Source organism: Somniosus microcephalus, chromosome 4, assembly GCF_052327205.1.
Source record: "Somniosus microcephalus isolate GS21.2 chromosome 4, FLI_Smic_1.0, whole genome shotgun sequence".
Taxonomy (NCBI): domain Eukaryota; kingdom Metazoa; phylum Chordata; class Chondrichthyes; order Squaliformes; family Somniosidae; genus Somniosus; species Somniosus microcephalus.
The window spans coordinates 59,497,045-59,515,817 of NC_140990.1; the positions used below are offsets into that span (position 1 = coordinate 59,497,045).

The window sequence follows — 18,773 nt, forward strand, 5'->3', positions numbered from 1 at the left end:
AGTAACCCACGCCTTGCAGTTAGAACGCCAAAAGACAGGGAGATCGTTTTTGTTTTTCCCCTTCAGAGCGCGGGGATTCAGAGAGCGGTAGAGCAGCATTGGCTTCACTAAACAGTCTCCCTCGGTGTTAGCACACAGGAGAAGGGTCACCCTATCCTCAGCCACCTTGAATCCTGAAGCATGCTTCTCAGCCTTCGCGATGAAAGTTCGGGAAGGCATCCGCTTCCAGAAGAGCCCAGTCTCATCCGCATTAAAACCTGCTCCGGCAGGTAACCCTTCTCGGCGATCAACCTCTTCAGCTCCTCCGGGAACTTGGCAGCGGCCTCGTGATCAGCTGAGGCCGATTCCCCCAGAACCTTGAGGTTAGTCAAGGCGAACCCCTTCTTAAAATTTTCCAACCAGCCCTTACTTGAAACTTTGTCATCTACACTTTCCCCAGCAGCCACAGTAAGATGCTTGTAGATACTAAGGGCCTTCTTACGTACCCATGCGGAATGAACATTCGCTTGTTTCTGGTTCTGGTCTTCCACCCAGATATTAAGAGCCTGCTCCATTTTTTCAAGTTTATGGTCCCGTGGTATAAAAGACACTTTAGCACTTTTCGCAGAGCCGCCCGCAACACTAGCCCTTATCGACACCTCACTTTTCACAGAGCCGCCCGCAACACTAGCCCTTATCGACACCTCACTTTTCACAGAGCCGCCCACAACACTAGCCCTTATCGACACCTCACTTTTCACAGAGCCGCCCACAACACTAGCCCTTATCGACACCTCACTTTTCACAGAGCCACCCACAACACTAGCCCTTATCGACACCTCACTTTTCACAGAGCCGCCCACAACACTGGCCCTTATCAACACCTCACTTTTCACAGAGCCGCCCACAACACTAGCCCTTATCGACACCTCACTTTTCACAGAGCCACCCGCAACACTAGCCCTTATCAACACCTCACTTTTTTTATGGTTCTAATGGTGGACTCGTTAACCTCCATTAGTCGTCCAACCGACGCTGTACTTACACCACGGGCAGGTCTATTAACGACATCTAATTTCCTATCTAAGGTTCGTACATTCCTTGCCCTTTTCACTATCGATTCGCCTTTACCACTGAGATTACACTTAGGGACCATGATTAATGGCTGAACGTTCACACACCTGGTTGTTGTTATGCTGAAAAGAGCGGCGCGGATGAATGCAGTCTCGTGGCAAACCGCGTATATGTAAAATTCACTGCCACGGTTGGCAAAAATTGCCGCAGAGATGAAACCGTGTATACGTGAATTCCGCGTATGGCAAAACCGCGGTTGGGGCAGGATTCCTGTATACACGGCCCATGGACTCCTCTGGGCCACAGAAAACACATCTGACCTTGGAGTCCGGAAAGGAGCTTAAAAACTGTTGCACACGACAGCTCCTTGCAACAGTCTCCACCCCAGATCCCCAATGGTGCAGGGAAGGACCCCCACATAGAGAGCCCTCCATTGGGGAACCTCGCCTCCGCCGGACAGCAAGATGACCCACCCGTCTGATTGAGATTGGGTAATAAACTAAATGAATCAATAAATGATACAGAAACCCGAGTCCCCGGGTCCTCAGCCCTGGTGTGAAGTACGCTGGCCACCAATTTTCCGTCACTAACTCGCACCTCAGGCCCCGTCCAGTCTGGTTTAATTACTAAATTTTTTTAAATGGCGGCGCGCACGGACGCAGCGGCTTTGTCTCTCCCGAGACTGAGCATTTTCACCCTCCTTCTGAGTCTCTTCTGGACTCTGCTGATACGGGAATTGAGGGCAGACCTACTGTACAGCCGGCAGACGCTCCTCGACATCGGGGCCAACTGCGTGCGGCTCACACTCGGCGACATCGATCTGCCTCCCGACATCGCCCGAACCCCGGGACCAGCGTGGCGTCCTTCCCCAGCCGGACGTCGGCGCAGACCGCGCAGGGAACGCAAGCAGAAGCGGGGTAAGAGGGCAGTTATCCAAAACAGGCTGAAGAGGGCCCCACACAAACCCTCCCTCCCAAGTATTTTCCTGGCCAACGTCAGGTCACTAGAAAACAAAATGGATGAGATCAAACTTGATCTCTCCTCACAGAAAAGGACAAAGGAATGCTGCGCCATGATCTTTACAGAGACCTGGTTGAACAACGGCATCCCTGATACCACCATCCAACTAGAAGGACGCACGGTCTTCTGCGCCGACAGAACTGCAGACTCCGGTAAGAGCAAGGGAGGCGGTTTGTGCATTTACACTAACAATGCCTGGTGCACTAACGGACATAATCAATAGATCCTGCTCGGCTGATTTGGAATTCCTCATGGTAAGGTGCAGACCCTTCTACCTGCCTCGGGAATTCACGGCTGTTATCATCACTGCGGTCTACATCCCACCACACGCTAATGCCAAACTAGCACTGAAGGACCTCTACAGGGCCATCAGCGAACAACAAACTGCGCACCCAGATGGAGCTTTTATCGTCGCGGGGGACTTCAATCACATAAACCTAAAAGCTGTACTACCGAAATTCCACCAGAATGTTTCCTGCCCCACAAGAGGGGAGAACACACTGGATCAAGTCTACACGAGCATTGTAGACGCTTATAAGGCCATTCCCTGCCCCCACCTTGGGAAGTCTGACCACCTCTCCCTGTTTCTAGCCCCGGCATACAAACCGCTCATCAAAAGAGGGAGAACATCAGTGAGATCAGTGAAAGTATGGCCAGATGGGGCAGTCTTGGAGCTTCAGGATTGCTTCGAACACACTGATTGGGGCATGTTTGCCCATAATGACATCGAGGAATACGCATCCACAGTGCTATTCTACATTAACAGCTGCGTCGAGGTCGTCACGACCCATAAAAATATCAGGACATACCCCAACCAGAAACCCTGGATGAACGGAGAGGTCCGCTCGCTGTTGAAAGCACGTGACGCAGCATTTAAATCTGGCGACACGGCGGCTTACAGTGCAGCTAGGACCAACCTAAAAAAGAGTATCAGGACTGCCAAAAGGAAACAGACACTGCGGATAGAGGATCATTTCCACAACAACTTGGACCTCCGGCGCATGTGGCAAGGCATCCAGTCCATCACTGACTACAAGGGCAAAAACACCAGCCCCCCGGTTAGCGATGCCTCCCTTCCGGAGGAGCTTAACAACTTCTACGCTCGCTTCGACAGGGACAACAGGGAGCTGGCTACCAAAGCCTTGCCACCCCCGGAAGACCAGGTGCTCACTCTGTCGACCTCTGACATAAGGGGTGTTCTACGCGGAGTGAACACACGAAAGGCTGCTGGACCGGATAGCATCCCTGGATGGGTACTCAAGGAATGTGCTGATCAGCTGGCTGATGTCTTCACCGCCATCTTCAATCGGTCATTGGCCCAGGCAGTAGTCCCTACATGCTTCAAGACCGCTACCATTATTCCTATGCCAAAACAAACGGCTGTGATGTGCCTGAACGACTATCGACCTGTCGCACTCACACCCATCATAATGAAGTGTTTCGAGAGACAGGTCCTGGCTCACATCAAAGCCAGTGTTCCCGCCTCTCTTGACCAACACCAGTTTGCCTATCGTGCAAACAGATCAACGGAGGATGCAATCACAACTGCTCTACACTCGGCACTGAATCACTTAGATGGTAAAGAGACCTACATCAGAATGCTGTTCATAGACTACAGCTCAGCATTCAACACTATCGTCCCCAACAAGCTGGCCACCAAACTCCAAACTCTTGGCCTGAACACTTCCCTCTGCAACTGGACCCTGGACTTCCTAACAAACAGACCCCAGTCTGTCAAATTAGGTAACCACACCGCCCCCCCTGACCCTGAACACGGGGGCCCCACAAGGATGTGTGCTGAGCCCCCTCCTCTACTCCCTCTTCACCCACGACTGTGTGGCTGTTCATGGTTCCAACACCATCATCAAGTTTGCGGATGATACCACGGTAGTAGGCCAGATCACCAACAACAATGAGTCAGCCTACAGGGAGGAGGTCCAGCATCTCGTGAAGTGGTGCGCCGATAACAACCTGGCCCTGAACATCAAGAAAACCAAAGAAATCATTGTGGACTTCAGGAAGTCTAAAGGCGGAAGTCACACCCCCATCCACATCAATGGGGCTGTGGTGGAAAGGGTGGACAGCTTTAAGTTCCTCGGAGTCCACATCACGGAAGACCTCTCCTGGTCCCTCAATACCTCCTCTCTGCTGAAGAAGGCCCAGCAGCGCCTATATTTCCTAAGGAGGCTGAAGGGATGTAACCTGTCACCCCTGATCCTCTCTAACTTTTACCGCTGCACAATAGAGAGCATCCTGACAAACTGTATCACAGTATGGTATGGCAGCTGTAGCTACTATGACCGGAAAGCCCTGCAGCGGGTAGTCAAAATTGCCCAACGCATTACCGGCACCTGGCTACCGACCATAGAGCACATATACCAGAAACGCTGTCTACGGAGGTCACGGTCCATCATCAAAGACCCTACCCACCCCAGCCACAGTCTGTTCGCCCTCCTGCCATCTGGGAGACGCTACAGATGCATTCGCACCCGTATGACCAGATTTAGGAACAGCTTCTTTCCCAGGGCTGTCATCCTACTGAACTCCACAAATAAACTCTAAAGCCTGCACATCTGCCAATGCACTTTATTATGGTTATGTTTATGTTAATGTATTACAAGCCAAATGTATGTTGAATGTTTAAATGTCTTAATCTAAATGTACACTCTCGGCAGCCACAAGCCTACATTTCGTTGTACTGCACTTGTGCACTAACAATGACAATAAAAGTTGATTTGATTTTTTGATTTGAAATGTTTTCTAACTCGGGTTCAGGCCGGTCATTCTGACAGAAACTTACGAGGGCTCAATTTTTTTGCGTGACCTACCGGAGAGGCTTTAATAAACTGGCAATAAGATTTTATGTCAAAGGTGGAAGGGATGAAAAACACCACTAGCGATGCCTTAAAACACACAGGACAGAGAAATCCACTTCATCAGCGCCCCTGCCACAGGACTCAATATCCACCCCCTCCACCACTGGTGCACTGTGTCTGCAGTATGTGCGGTTTACAAGATGACCACGGTCAGGCCCTGTGGAGTCAAGGGCCAGGCAGCAGAATGGATGGAAAGATCGCAACAAACTTCCCTTAACTCCAACCCTCTGATTTCTGTTTTGTAGCCAGCTTTCCATCCATTCTGCTGCCTGGCCCTTCACTCCACACGGCCTGACCTTGGTCATCTTCTAGATCTTACAAACTGTTATGGATAGGAAGCTGGTTACAAAACAGAAAACAGAGAGTAGGGGTTAAGAGTGGCAAAAGATGGGAAGTGGTGTTCCACAGGGATCGGTGCTGGGACTCTGTTGTTCACCATTTACAGAAAGTATTTGGACTCGGGAATCAGAGGTGCAAATTCAAAATTTGTCCATGACACCAAATTGGGAGGAAGAGTTAATACTGAGGAAGACTGCGACAACATGCAAGAAGACATTAATAAACTTGCAGAATGGGAGGGTAATTGGCAAATTAATTTTAAGATAGGTGGTGCATTTTGGTAGGAAGAATAAGGAGGCCACAAACTACTTGGAAAATAAGAGTCTAAATGGGGTAGAGGAGCAAAGGGATCTCGGGGTCCAGATACACAAATCACTAAAAGTAGTGACGCAGGTTAATGAGGCCATAACAGGAGCAAACAATGGACTGGGGCTCATTTCTAGAGGGATAGAATTGAAAAGCAGAAAAGTTATGTTAAACTTGTATAGGACATTGGTTAGACCACACTTGGAGTACAGTGAACAGTTCTGGTCACCATATTATAAAAAGGTTATAGAGACACTGGAGAAGGTGGAAAAAGGCTTTGCAAGGATGATCCCAGAACTGAGAGGATATACTTATCAGGAAAGGCTGAACAGGCTGGGGCTCTTATCTCTAGAATAAAGAGAAGGCCGATGGGTGACCTGATCAAGGTGTTTAAGATTATGAAAAGGTTATATCGGGTGGACCTGGAGAAAATGTTTCCACTTGTGGGGGGAGTCCAAAACTACAGGTCATAAATATAACAGTCTCTAATAAATCCAATGGGGAATTCAGGAGAAACTTCTTTACCCAAAGAGAGGTCAGAATGTGGAACGTGCTACCACAAGGAGTAGTTGAGGTGAATAGCACAGATACATTCATGGGGAAGGTAGATAAGCCCATGAGGGAGAAAGGAATAGAAGGATATGCTAATAGGGTTAGATGAAGAGTGGTGGGAGGAGGCTCGTGTGGAGCAGAAACACCGGCATTGACTAGTTGGGCCGAATGGCCTGTTCCTGTGCTGTAGACGCTGTGTAATTCTACAACAACTTGTATTTATATAGCACCTTTAACGTAGTAAAACTTCCCAAGGTGCTTCACAGCAGTGTTACAAGAGAAAAAATTTGACACCGAGCCACATAAGGATAAATTAGGGCAGGTGACCAAAAGCTTGGTCAAAGAGGTAGGTTTTAAGAAGTGTCTTAAAGGAGGAGATGTAGCGAGGCGGACAGGTTTAGGCAGGGAATTCCAGAGCTTGGAGCCTAGGCAACAGAAAGGACGGCCACCAATGGTTGAGAGATTATAATCAGGGATGCTCAAGAGGGCAGAATTAGAGGAGCGCAGATATCTCAGGGGGTTGTGGGGCTGGCGGAGATTACAGAGATAGGGAGAGGCGAGGCCATGGAGGGATTTGAAAACAAGGATGAGAATTTTGAAATTGAAGCCCTGCTTAACCAGAAGCCAATGTAGGTCAGCGAGCACAGGGGTGATGGGCAAACGGGACTTGGTGCGAGTTAGGACACGGGCAGCCGAGTTTTGGATTACCTCAAGTTTATGTAGGGTAGAATGAGGGAGGCCGGCCAGGAGTGTATTGGAATAGTAAAGTTTAGAGGTAACAAAGGCATGGATGAGGGTTTCAGCAGCGGATGAGCTGAGGCAAGGGCCGAGACGGGCGATGTTATGGAGGTAGAAAGAGGCAGTCTTCGTTATGCCGTGGATATGTGGTCGGAAGCTCATTTCAGGGTCAAATATGACACCAAGGTTGCGAACAGTGTGGTTCAGCCTCAGACAGATGTTAGGGAGAGGGATGGAGGCTAGGGAACGGAGTTTGTGGCGGGGACCGAAAACAATGGCTTCGGTCTTCCCAATACTTAATTGGAGAAAAGTTTTGCTCATCCAGAACTGTATGTCGGACAAGCAGTCTGACAATTTAGAGACCGTGGAGGGGTCGAGAGAAGTGGTGGTGAGGTAGAGCTGGGTGTCATCAGCGTACATGTGGAAACTGACGATGTGTTTTTGGATGATGTCACCAAGGGGCAACATGTAGATGAGAAATAGGAGGGGGCCAAACATCGATCCTTGGGGGACACCAGAGGTAACGATGCGGGAGCAGGAAGAGAAGCCATTGCAGGTGATTCTCTGGCTACGATTAGATAGATAAGAATGGAACCAGGCGAGTGCAGTCCCACCCAGCTGGGCGACGGTAGAGAGGCATTGGAGGAGGATGGAGTGGTCAACCATGTCAAAGGCTGCAGACAAGTCAAGAAGGATGAGGAGGGATAGTTTACTTTTGTCACAGTCACAAAGGATGTCACTTGTGACTTTGATGAGAGCCATTTTGGTACTGTGGCAAGGGCGGAATCCTGATTGGAGAGATTCAAACTTGGAATTGCAGGAAAGATGGGCACGGATTTGGGAATCTATGTAACTCTATGTAACTATGTCTTCTGCCTCCTGACATAGCTGGAAAAGCTTTTACTATTATTACCACAATTGTGCACCATCTACATTTCCAAATATCTCTTAACCTCTCTAATGGCTGCTTTTGACTCCCTCAATTGTGGGTGATATTTGTTCCTATTCTCCTATAAACTGAACTCACCTTGATCTGAAGTGGGTTCAATGTAAGACAGTTCAGGGAGTCAGGCATCATTCACCCCTAAACCTACGCTGGCCGGTAAAACCCCAGACGGTTCCTCATTAAGGATTCCTCTGGTTCCTCACCATATATTTGTCAGGATACTGAAACCCAGCTTTCTTACCGTCCACTCCTGGAGGCCCCACTCCCTGAGCCTACAACCTTCAGCAGGGTCAGTGGTGGAGTTCCACAGCGGGAGTGATCCCAGAGTAACTGTCAGGATCGTACCCCTGTGGATGTTCCGGGTCGTGTATTTTTAGTTATCCTGGTGTCTAACACACACATCAATAAAACAGGGAATTCCTGGAAACACTCTGCAGGTCCTTCTTTATCTGGAGATCAAATGTCTGTTGTATAATTGTACCAGCAGTTAATAGGCTCCTGTGAACTCCTCCCTCTGCTATTGTAGTGCAGAATTTAACAGATTTATTTTAACCTGCCTTAAAGTGATAGACTCAGGACAGTCACACAAACATGTTAAATCTTCAGAAAATAATTACCAGTAATTTTTAGACTGGAATCTTAAACCTGCTGTTTCACTTTCAGTCAGGAACAGATCGCAGTTTGACCCCAATCTCTGATTTGACAGCATGTTTCCAGCATTCACTGTTGTTCTTCCTGACTCTAAACACAGTTGTAAAGGATCCTTCTGTTCCGTGCCTAGGAGCTCTGAACCATGGAAGAGAGCGGCTGGGTCATCCAGGCTGAAGTTCTGTTCCCGCCGTACGAACCTTCCCCCAGATTGTCCTTTCTGAGCTCCAGCCAGGTGATGCTAAACACTCAGGTGGGAAAGACAAAAATCTACAACAATGTGTTTAACACAAAGCTGATTTATTTGACATATATCCAGAATATTAAACTGCAGCCCAGTTATTGGGGTTATTAACATCAGCAGAAACAAATTCCAACTGTCAGAATGAACATGGTTCAGTCCTGGATGTGATTAACAGCAGCAATAACAGCAGAATCCAACCCCTACAGTCACTTGTGAACTCGCTGGTGAGTCACCAGGTTAGATGAACGTGTGAATCCCTTCCCACACACAGAGAAGGTGAACGGCCTCTCCCCGGTGTGAACTTGCTGGTGTGTCAACAGGTGGGATGAATGGGTGAATCCCTTCCCACACAGAGCAGGTGAACAGCCTCTCCCCGGTGTGAACTTGCTGGTGTTCCAACAGGCTGGATGACTGAGTGAATCTTTTCTCACACACTGAGCAGGTGAACGGCCTCTCCCCAGTGTGAACTCTCTGGTGTTTCCGCAGAGTGGATGTCTGAGTGAATCCCTTCCCACACTCGGAGCAGGTGAACGGCCTCTCCCCAGTGTGAGTGCGTTGATGTGTCAGAACTTCACTTCTGCTTTTAAAACTCTTCTCACACTCAGAACATTTAAAAGGTCTCTCCTCAGTGTGAACTCGCTGGTGTGTCAGCAGGGTGGATAACTGAGCAAATCCCTTCCCACAGACAGAGCAGGGGAATGGCCTCTCCCCGGTGTGAATTCGCATGTGCATATGAAACTTGGATAACTCTGTGAATCCCTTGCCACACATGGAGCAGGTGAACGGCCTCTCTCCAGTGTGACTGCGTCGATGAGTTTCCAGCTCAGACGGGTAATTAAATCCCTTCCCACAGTCCCCACATTTCCACGGTTTCTCCATGGTGCGGGTGTCCTTGTGTCTCTCCAGGTTGGACGATCAGTTGAAGCCTCATCCACACACAGAACACGTGTACGGTTTCTCCCCGCTGTGAACGGTGCAATGTTTTTATCAGGCTGTGTAACTGGTTAAAGCTCTTTCCACAGTCAGTGCACTGGAACACTCTCACTCGGGTGTGTGTGACTCGGTGCTTTTCCAGTCACACTGATGTTTGAAAATGGTGAAACACCCGTTGTGTGTAGAGTGAGAATAAAATCAATGAGTCAATGATGGTCTCTCCTGGTCACTGGGACCCTGAAGCCCTGCCCACTCATTGTTCCTGGGCAAGATGGTCGCGCATGCGCCGTGATCCCGCCCTGTCCAAGATGGCGGCCAGTGACCCCGCTGACCCGGGCCTGTCACCGCGGGGCATACACGGGGCCTGTGGGCTCTTATTCGGGGTCTGAGACCTACACCGGGTGTTTATGAAGCTTCCCAGCCCACCTGCGGGTCCAACTCCTCCCCGAGCCCACATTCTGCTACCACCTCCCGACACCGTCTCTTCCGCCGCAGACTGCCTCCCGCACTGCGCATGCTCAGAGCACAGCCCGGTTCCGCACCTGCGCACTGGGCTCCTGTGGTCATTGATGGGGCACATTCTGCCGCGTGGAGGATTCTGGGTAAACGTCATCCCATCGAGATTGGGGCCGGAAGAGCAATAAACAAAATTAATCTTTAAATTATTCAGTAACCCAAATACCCGGGCTCTCCGCCATCGTGCAAAGTAAACTGGCCGCCACTTTTACTTTACTAACTCACACCTCAGGCCCCGCCCAGTCTGGTTTCATTGCTGAATGTTTCCTAACTGTTTTCTAATTCAAATTCAGTCCTGTTATTCTGAGGAAAACTGATGAGGCTTCATGTTTTATGTGTCCTACATGTTAAAGGGTTAAATAAGCTGGTAACATTTTTTTTAAAGGTGCAAAGATGTGAAAAAAGCCACTAGCGATGCCTCAAACCACACGGGACAGCGAAGTCCACTTCATCAGCGCCCCTGCCACAGGACTCAATATCCTCCCCCTCCACCACTGGTGCACTGTGTCTGCAGTATGCGCAGTCTACAAGATGGCCAAGGTGGAGTCAAGGGCGAGGGAGCAGAATGGATGGAAAGATGGCTACAGAACAGAAATCAGAGGCTAGGGGCTAGAAATTCGGTATCGCCCCATTTGGGGCGCTAGTCCTGGCGAAGCACTAAGTTTAGCACGATATTGGGTAGTTGCGCCCCTGATGTTGATTGCGGCGTTAAATCAGGCGCTGCACGGGACTCCTAAGGCGCTAAGCCGGCGGCGCAACCCAATTTTGCAGCGGCCAGGCGCAGCGCAGGTGCTCTCAATAATCACTGACCCCGAGACACACTGGCGCCGGACAGCTCTTAAAGGAGCGGGTCAATTAGGTTCACCAGACACACTCACTGCCTTGTAGGCCTTCAAATCGGTGGGAGCCTACCTGTGGCGCACCAGCCTAGCAAGACATGGAAAGGGTGAGGCAGAGAGCGGAACGCCTCACTGATGGGGCATTGGATGCTTTGGTTGGCGCAGTGGAATCAAGGCCAAGGAAGATGGTCGGAATGTGATTTATGTTTTGGACAGTCTCCCGGGTGTGAGAGGCAGTTATGTGTCAGTGTATTAGTTTTGCTTTCTGTTGCCATTGCTTTCTCATGTTTGAAGGAACCACAATTTGTGTAATAAAACACTTTCTTCATTTACAATGGCCATGTCTGCTATTTACATGCATCTTGCCCTTCACAGGCTTGGGGGTATCAGATCAGTTCCATTCCTGTTCTTGGAATGGTAGCAAGCATTCCGTGAGAGGGGCCTAGAAGCTACTTCTGATCAGCCTCTGATGCGCAGCCTGAGAAGAGCCGCTCGCGTAGAAGTTCAGGGCAGCAGGCATCTTCTCAGCCACCGATAGAGATGTCCGGCACCTTCTCTGAGGCTGCAGATCTGGCTGAAGCAGCTGGCACAGCTCAGTCACCACCTCCTTTGTAAAGCGCTGCCTTCTGAAACACTGCTCCTCCGACATGTCCATGTAGGAAAACTGCTGTCGGAAAATCCTGCCAGCGTAAGGTCTGGTGTGGCGACGTCTGTTGGCCCTCCTCCGTCTGGCCATGCCTGCCCCTCTCTCCATGTTTCTCTGTGCCCTTCCCCGATGATTCAGCAGCAGAACGCTCCCCTCCAATGCAGCCCCCATAATAAGTGCGCATAGGAAGTTTTCCCGTTGTCAATGCTCACCAACAGCAAGGTGATGGTCAGAAGGCTGCAATTCCTCTGCCTGCGCGGGCTCAGTGGTCAAAAGGCTCTCAGTGTGCAGCTCAGCAACTCTTTGTAGCTCTCGAGGAAGTTGTGCTCCAAAAATGGCTGCCGCTTTTAAACCACACCAGTCCCCTTTAAATAACGCTCCTCCAGCCCGAGAGCGACTTGGTAAGGTTCCAGGTAAGCTGTCACTATTAGCGCCAAGCGCTACGGAGGGGGGCGCCACTAAATTTCCGGTCCGGGGCGCCCAAAAGGCGTTGCACACTCAAATGACGTCATAATCTGCCTGTGCCCATGAGCGGGCGCTCTTAGCGCCGTCGCTAAATGCATGCTCAATATGGGGCGAGGCCCTGCGCCTGGCCGGAAATTGGCTAGCGCCCCACTTTTTGGCCTCTTTAGGCGCTAATCGGTGGTGCTAACAGCCGAATTTCTAGCCCTAGAAGTTGAAGAACGTTTCTCGGACTGGCAGAAAGTGAGATGTGGTGTCGCACAACGGTCTGTGCTGCTGGGACCAATTTTGTTTGCAATGATTTGGACTCAGAATTTGAAGATGGCACCAAATTGGGTGGTATAACTAATAATGTGGGGACTACACCATAATACAGGAAGACATAAACTGGGCAGATAAGTGGGCAACAAAATTCAATGCAGTGAAAGGTGAGCTGGTTCATTTTAGTAGGAGGAATAAGGAAGCCACTTACACCTTAGAAAGTAAGAAAATAAATGGGGCAGAGGAGCAAAGAGATCTGGGAATACAGACACATAAATCACTAAAAGTAGCAACACAAGTTGATGAGGCCATAAAGAGTGCAAAGAAAGGACGGATTCATTTCTAGAGGAATATAATGTAAGAGCAGGGAGGTAATGTTCAATTTATATTGAACCTTGGTGAGACCACAGTTGGAGCACTGTGAGCTGTTCATTTCTAGAGGAATATAATACAAGAGCAGGGAGGTAATGATCAATTTATATTGAACCTTGGTGAGACCACAGTTGGAGCACTGTGAGCGGTTCCGGTCTTCACTCTACAAAAGGATATTGAAGCACTGGAGAAAATGCTGAAAAGATTGACAAAAACGTTACCTGAATTGAGAGGATGCAACTCTCGGGCACGACTGAGCAGGTTTGGGCTCTTTTCTCTGGGAAAGAGAAGACTGAGAGGAGTCCTGATTGATACGAGGGGGTTTATAGGGTAGATCTGGAGAAACTGTTTCCACTTCTGGGTGAGTCAGGACAAGAGGGCAGCAATATAAGATCGTCACTAACAGATCAAATAAAGAATTTAGGAGGGATTTCTTTACTCAGAGGGTTGAGAATGTGGAACTCACTGCCAGGCCGGGTGCTGGAAGCTGACAGCAACAATACTTTCTGTCTTACAGCCAAGGAGCTCTCCATTCTGCCCTCTGTCCCCTGACTGCACAGGCTCTGACTTTATTCATTAGTCTATTATGTGGGACCTTACAGCCACGGAGCTCTCCATTCTGCCCTCTGTCCCCTGACTGCACAGGCTCTGACCTTATTCATTAGTCTATTATGTGGGACCTTACAGCCAAGGAGCTCTCCATTCGGCCATCTGTCCCCTGACTCCACAGGCTCTGACCTTATTCATTAGACTATTATGTGGGACCTTACAGCCAAGGAGCTCTCCATTCTGCCCTCTGTTCCCTGACTGTACAGGCTCTGACCTTATTCATTAGCCTATTATGTGGGACCTTATCGAAGGCCTTTTGGAAATCGAGATAAATTATATCTACTGCATTACCCTTGTCTACTCTCTCTGTTACCTCTTCAAATAATTCAATGAGGTTGGTCAAGCAAGACTTTCCCTTCTGAAATCCATGCTGACTATTCATTATTCTAGATATTTTTCTATTTTCTCCTATAGTAGGTATTCCATTATTTTTCCTACCACCGATGTTAAGCTGACTAGTCTATAGGAAGAAGAGTAGGCCATTCAGCCCCTCGAGCCTGTTCCGCCATTCAATGCAATCATGGCTGATCTGCGACCTAACTCCATACACCCGCCTTTGGCCCATATCCCTTAATACCTTTGGTTAACAAAAACCTATCAATCTCAGATTTAAAATTAACAATTGATCTCGCATCAATTGCCGTTTGCGGAAGAGAGTTCCAAACTTCTACCACCCTTTGTGTGTAGAAGTGTTTCCTAATTTCACTCCTGAAAGGTTTGGCTCTAATTTTTAGACTATGTCCCCAGTCCTAGAATCCCCAACCAGCAGAAATAGTTTCTCTCTATCTACCCTATCTGTTCCCCTTAATATCCTGAAAACTTCAATCAGATCACACCTTAACCTTCTAAATTCTAGGGAATACAACCCTAATTTGTATAATCTCTCCCCGTAACTTAACCCTTGAAGTCCGGGTATCATTCTGGTAAACCTACGCTGCACTCCCTCCAAGGCCAATATATCCTTCCTAAGGTGTGGTGCCCAGAACTGCTCTCAGTACCCCAGGTGTGGTCTAACCAGGGCTTTGTATAGCTGTAGTGTAACTTCTGCCCACTTGTATTCTAGTCCTCGAGATATAAAGGCCAGCATCCCATTAGCCTTTTTGATTATTTCCTGTACCTGTTCATGACATTTTAATGATCTATGTACCTGGATCCCCAAGTCTCGTTGGACCTCCACTGTTTCTAGCTTTTCACCATTTAGAAAGTACTCTGTTCTATCCTTTTTAGGTCCAAAGTGGATGACCTCACATTTGCTTACATTGAAATCCATTTGCCGCAGTTTTGCCCATTCACTTAATCTATTAATATCTCTCTAATTTTATGCTTCCATCTACACTGCTTACAGTGCTACCTAGCTTTGTGTCATCAGCAAATCTGGATATATGACTTTCTTTACCATCATCTAAGTCGTTAATAAATACTGTGAATAGTTGAGGCCCCAACACAGATCCCTGCGGGACAGCACCAGTCACCTCCTGCCCATTTGAGTACCTGCCCATTATCCCCACTGCCTGTCTCCTGCCGCTCAGCCAATTTCCTAACCAGGTCAATAATTTGCCCTCAATTCCTCTACTGTAAATACTGATGCAAAGTAATTATTCAACATGTCCGCCATTTCCTTATTATCATTGACAATATCACATTGACAAGGGCTGTGGAAGCTGAGTCATTGAGTATATTCTAGGCTGAGACAGATAGATTTTTGGACTCATGGGGAATCGAGGGATATGGAGATCGGGCAGGACAGTGGAGTTGAAGGTCGAAGATCAGCCATGCTGTTATTGAATTGTGAAGCAGGCTCCAAGGGCTGTATGGCCGACTCCTGCTCCTAATTCTTATGTTCTTATGTAATTCGAGTCCCTGCCCATTATCCCCACTCTCTGTCTCCTGCCACTCAGCCAATTTCCTAACCCGGTCAATAATTTGCCTTCAATTCCATGGGCTTCTACCTTAGATAACAGTCTCTTACGTGGGACTTGATCAAATGCCTTCTGGATGTCCATATAAATAACATCCATCGACATTCCCCTGTCCACTACTTTAGTCACCTCCTCAAAAAAATCAATCAAGTTTGTCAGGCATGACCGACCTTTCACAAATCCATGCTGGCTCTCTCTGATCAACTGAAAATTTCCGAGGTGTTCAGTCACCCTATCCTGAATTATAGACTCGAGTAATTTCCCAACAACAGATGTTAGGATAACTGGTCTATAATTCCCTGGTTTCCCTCTCTCGCCATTCTTAAATAGTGGAGAGACATGCGTAATTTTCCAATCTAAAGGAACGGTTCCTGAATTAGGAGAACTTTGGAAGATTATAGTTAAAACATCTGCAATGTGCTCACCGACTTCCTTTAAAACCCAGGTGAGTGACTGCCCTTGACATCAAGGCAGTTTTTGACAAGTGTGGCACCAAGGAATCCGAGTACAGTTGAAGTCAATGGGAATCAGGGGGGAAACTCTCCACTGGCTGGAGTCACACCGAGCACAAAGGAAGATGGTTGGAGGCCAATCATCTGAGCCCCAGGACATCGCTGCTGGAGTTCCTCAGGGCAGTGTTCTAGGCCCAACCATCTTCAGCTGCTTCATCAATGACCTTCCCTCCATCAGAAGGTCAGAAGTGGGGATGTTCACTGATGACTGCACAGTGTTCAGTGCCATTCACAACTCATCAGATAATGAACCAGTCCATGCCTACATGCAGAGAGACCTGAACGACATTCAGGCTTAGTCTGATAAGTGGCAAGTAATATTTGTGCCACACAAGAGCCAGGCAATGACCATCTCCAACAAGAGAAAGTCTAACCACTGGCCCTTGACATTCAATGGCATTACCATTGTTGAATCCCTTGTCATCAACATGCTGGGGGGTCACCATTGGCCAGAAGCTTAACTGGACCAGCCACATAAATACTGTGGCAACAAGAGCAGGTCAGAGGCTGTGTATTCTGCAGTGAGTGTCTCACCTCCTGAATCCACAAAGCCTTTCCTCCATCTACAAGGCACAAGTAAGGAGTGTGATGGAATACTCTCCACTTGTCTGGATGAGTGCAGCTCCAACAACACTCAAGAAGCTCGACACCATCCAGCACAAAGCAGCCGCTTGATTGGCACTCCATCCACCACCTTAAACATTCACTCCCTCCACCACTGGCGCACCATGGCTGCAGTGTGGACCATCTACAAGATGCACTGCAGCAACTCGCCAAGGCTTCTTTGACAACACCTCCAAAACCCACGACCTCTTCCACCTAGAAGGACAAGGGCAGCGGGCGCATGGGAACACCATTATCTTCAAGCTCCCCTCCAAGTCACACACCATCATTGGAAATATATCGCCGATCCTTCATCATCGCTGCGTTATAATCCTGGAACTCCCTACCTAACAGCACTGTGAGAGTATCTTCACCACACGGACTACAGCGGCTCACCACCACCTTCTCAAGGGCAATTAGGGATGGGCAATAAATGCTGCCGAAGCCCATGTCCCAGGAATGAATAAATCAATTAAAAAAACAATCACATATATCTGACGGGAGATCACTTACAGACGAGCAGCCAGCGGTGTGGAGCCTCCTGAGAGTCCGGCCCCCTTACAGCCAATATTTCCAGGAGCTGGGACACAGAGAGTGTCTCATTAAAATCACTGATATATCTGTTCACACAAACCAACAGCCACAAAATACTGAGACAGATCATCAGACCAGGCCGAGGCATTTCAGGCTGGATTATGTCCAGAATAATGTCTATAACTCTACTGATGTTAATCCAGCTCCCTCACACTGTCACTCAGTAACCCCTCCCCCAGCACCGTGTTACTGACTGTATCTCTACTGATGTTAATCCAACTCCCTCACAGTCACTCAGTAACCCCTCCCCCAGCACCGTGTTATTGACTGTATCTCTACTGATGTTAATCCAGCTCCTTCACACAGTCACTCAGTAACCCATCCCCCAGCGCCCTCTGTTACTGACTGTATCTCTACTGATGTTAATCCAGCTCCTTCACACAGTCACTCAGTAACCCATCCCCCAGCGCCCTCTGTTACTGACTGTATCTCTACTGATGTTAATCCAGCTCCCTCACACTGTCACTCAGTAACCCCTCCCCCAGCGCCGTGTTACTGACTGTATCTCTACTGATGTTAATCCAGCTCCCTCACACTGTCACTCAGTAACCCCTCCCCTAGCGCCCTGTGTTACTGACTGTATCTCTACTGATGTTAATCCAGCTCCCTCACACTGTCACTCAGTAACCCCTCCCCCAGCACCCTGTGTTACTGACTATCTCTATTGATGTTAATCCAGCTCCCTCAGTCACTCAGTAACCCCTCCCCCAGCAGCGTGTTACTGACTGTATCTCTACTGATGTTAATCCAGCTCCTTCACAGTCACTCAGTAACCCCTCCCCTAGCGCCCTGTGTTACTGACTGTATCTCTACTGATGTTAATCCAGCTCCCTCACAGTCACTCAGTAACCCCTCCTCCAGCGTCCTGTGTTACTGACTGTATCTCTACTGATGTTAATCCAGCTCCCTCACACTGTCACTCAGTAACCCCTCCCCCAGCACCCTGTGTTACTGACTGTATCTCTACTGATGTTAATCCAGCTTCCTCACACTGTCACTCAGTAACCGCTTCCCCAGCGCCCTGTGTTACTGACTGTATCTCTACTGATGTTAATCCAGCTCCCTCACCCCGTCACTCAGTAACCCCTCCCCCAGCACCCTGTGTTACTGACTGTATCTCTACTGATGTTAATCCAGCTCCCTCACCCCGTCACTCAGTAACCCCTCCCCCAGCACCCTGTGTTACTGACTATCTCTACTGATGTTAATCCAGCTCCCTCACACTGTCACTCAGTAACCCCTTCCCCAGCGCCCTGTGTTACTGACTGTATTTCTATTGATTACGTTTCACAACGAGGGATGGACAATAAATGATGACCTTGCCAGCGAGAATGAATAACAAAACAAAGTTTGGTTGTTTCCAGAATGCGGCCTGGAATTCACCGCAGAATCGGAGGCTGAATTCCGGCTGTGAAACGTAATCAGAAAATATTTTACTGATAGAATCATCGAGGACAGAAGGCGGCCATTCGGCCCATCGTGCCTGTGCTGGCTCTTTGGTCGAGCTCTCCAATTAGTCCCACTCCCCCGCTCTCTCCCCACAGCCCGGTAAACCTCTCCAATTAGTCCCACTCCCCCGCTCTCTCCCCACAGCCCGGTAATGCTCTCCAATTAGTCCCACTCCCCCGCTCTCCCCCCACAGCCCGGTAAACCTCTCCAATTAGTCCCACTCCCCCGCTCTCTCCCCACAGCCCGGTAATGCTCTCCAATTAGTCCCACTCCCCCGCTCTCTCCCCACAGCCCGGTAATGCTCTCCAATTAGTCCCACTCCCCGCTCTCTCCCCA

At 48.9% G+C, this 18,773-nt stretch overlaps 1 protein-coding gene across 1 annotated transcript in view; it reads left to right on the plus strand.

Moving 5' to 3' along the window:
* Positions 1–18,773, plus strand: part of LOC147119003 (uncharacterized) — a 141,707-nt gene that overhangs the window by 22,181 nt on the left and 100,753 nt on the right. The window lies entirely within an intron of this gene.